We start from the raw sequence: 2,782 nt of genomic DNA on the forward strand, positions 1-2,782 counted from the left end.
TGACAGCTCAGAGCCTGTGTCTCCATCTGTGTGGATTCTGTGTCTCCATCTCTTTCTGTCCCTCCCCCGCTCATGCTGTGTGTGTGTGTGTGTGTGTGTGTGTGTCTCTCTCTCTCTCAAAAAGAAATCAACATTTAAAAAATCTTTTAAAAAATAAAATAAGCGTTTTGCTCACTCTGCTTTGTCACATATCTATCCAACCATCCATTTCTCTGACATTTCATCAATCTGTCTCATTACAGACACATTTTAAAGTAAGTTGCCAATATCAGTACCCTTCACCCCTAAACACTTCAGGATGCATGTCCTTAACTAGAGTTCCATATTTGTTTATAGCTTTTTCTTTTTTTAGTTTAAATTGCCATACAGTGCGGGGCACCTGGGTGACTCAGTTGGTTGAGTGTCCGACTCTTGGTTTTGGCTCAGATCATGATCTCACTGTCAACCCTGCTCTGTGCAGAACATGGAACCTGTTTGGGATTCTCTCTCTCCCTCTATCTCTGCCCCTCCCTGCTCATTCTCTTTCTCTTGTGTGTTCTCTCTCTCTCTCAAATAAATAAACTTTAAATTGCCATACAGTGAATTGCACAAATCTTAAGTGCACCATATGATAACTTTTGTTGTACAGGAATATCTATGTAACCCAAAGATTTGTCAAGATAAGGAATATCATTATCTTCTGAGAAAGTTTTCTTGGGCCCCTTCCTGATCAAACCTTTTGCATATTCCCCAAAGACACCTACTGTTTTGGTTATTTTTCCCACCAGAGATTTGTTTTACCTGTTATAGAACTTCATATAAATCGAACAATAAAATATGTACACTTCTGTATAAGGTATCTTTTACTCAGATACCTCAAAAATTTTCAGGCACATCAACATTGTATGTATTAGTAATTTGTTCACAGTTGCTTAATAGTATTCCATTGACTGAGTATACCATAGTTGATTTTTGTTTTGTTTATTTCTCATTAAACTTTTGTTTTAATGGATCTCAAAATTCTTTGACAGATATTTGGTCAAGTTGTGTCTGTAAAAAGTACTGACTTTTGCCACACACACACAAGTTGTCCCCAAAATATTTCCCTTTCCTTCTGAAGGTTTTACAATGCATTGTTATCATTAACCAGTCTTTTACTATTAAACTTAAATGGCCAATTGACACAAACAGTTCTGAGACCATTCTTCCATCACTGATTAAGACTGGGGCGGCAGGTATTGGCAATATATTCATTTAGCCTTCTGAGTTTCTGGGCAGACTTGGTGACCTTGCCACTTCCAGCTGCCTTATTGCCCACTGCTTTGATGATACCCACAGCAACTGTCTTCTCATGTTATAAAGAGCAAAATGGCCCAGAGGAAGATAGTCAGAGTAGCTCTCAACACACATAGGAACCATATCAAACGATGGCAACATCACCAGATTTCAAGAGCTTGGGACCATCTTCCAGCTTTTTTTCCAGAATGACAATCTTCTCCTTCCGCTCAGCGAACCTGCAGGCAATGTGAGCTGTGTGACCATTCAGCACAGGTGCATATCCGGCACTGATTTGGCCTGGATAGTTCAAGATAATTACCCGAGCTGTGAAGCCAACTGCTTTCATTGGTGGGCCATTTTTGCTGTCACCAGCCACATTGCCACAATGAACATCTTTGACAGACACGTTCTTGACATTGAAGCCCACGTTGTCCCCAGGAAGAGCCTCACTCAAAGCTTCATGGTGCATTTCAACAGACTTTACTTCAGTTGTAACATTGACTGGAGCAAAGGTGACCACCACACCAGGTTTAGGAATACCAGTCTCCATTAGGGCCACAGGGACAGTACTAATACCACCACTTTTGGAGACATCATAGAGGGGCAAGGACTTGTCACTTGGACAAGTTGGTGAACAAGTTGGTGGCTGTCCATTCTTGGAGAGACCTGCTTCAAATTCACCAACACCAGCATCAACAATCAGGACAGCACAGTCAGCCTGAGATGTGCCTGTAATCACATTTTTGATAAAGTCTCCGTGTCTTGGGGCATCAACGATGGTCACATAATACTTGCTGGTCTTGAATTTCGACAGGGAGATATCAATGGTGATACCACATTCACATTCAGCTTTCAGTTTGTCCAGACCCAGGCATACTTGCAAGAGCCTTTTCCCATCTCAGCAGTCTCCTTCTCAAATTTTTCAATAGTTCTTTGTCAATCCCACCACATTTGTAGATCAGATGACCAGTAATGGTAGACATGCCTGAATCTACATGTCCAATGACAATGATGATCATATGAAAGTCTTCCTTTCCATTTTGGTTTAGGTTTAGGGATGGTTTTCATGATACCTGTGTTCTGGTGGCAAACCTGTTGGGAAAAAGCTGAGTACATGATAAATTATCTATTTTTTTTTTCATGGACACTTGGGCTGCTTCCAGTTTTTAATCTAACATAAATAAAGGTGCTATGAACATTTGTTTTAGGTCTTTATACGAGCATATATTTTAATTTCTATTTGGTGACTACCTAGGAGCAGAATTGCAGAGTTATAGGGTAAGGTATACATCTAGTTTTATGAGAATCTACCAAAAGTTTTTCTAGGATTTTTGTACCATTTTACACTCCAGCTACCAGGGTTTGAGAATTCTAGTTGGTTAATATACTCACAAACATTTTATGTTGTGTCTTTTTAAATTTCAAACATTTTGGTAGGTATGGAGTGGCATCTTATTGTGATCTTAATTTTTATTTCTCTGATGACTAATGATGTATGTTACCTCTTCAGAAATATATATGGACC

At 39.5% G+C, this 2,782-nt stretch overlaps 1 pseudogene; it reads right to left on the minus strand.

Moving 5' to 3' along the window:
* Positions 1-1,036: 1,036 nt before the first annotated feature.
* Positions 1,037-2,145, minus strand: LOC112860459 (elongation factor 1-alpha 1 pseudogene; annotated as a pseudogene).
* Positions 2,146-2,782: the final 637 nt, after the last annotated feature.

The sequence above is a fragment of the Puma concolor genome, chromosome A1 (genome assembly GCF_028749965.1).
Source record: "Puma concolor isolate L17-30 chromosome A1, mPumCon1.1.hap2, whole genome shotgun sequence".
In the NCBI taxonomy this organism is placed as follows: Eukaryota; Metazoa; Chordata; class Mammalia; order Carnivora; family Felidae; genus Puma; species Puma concolor.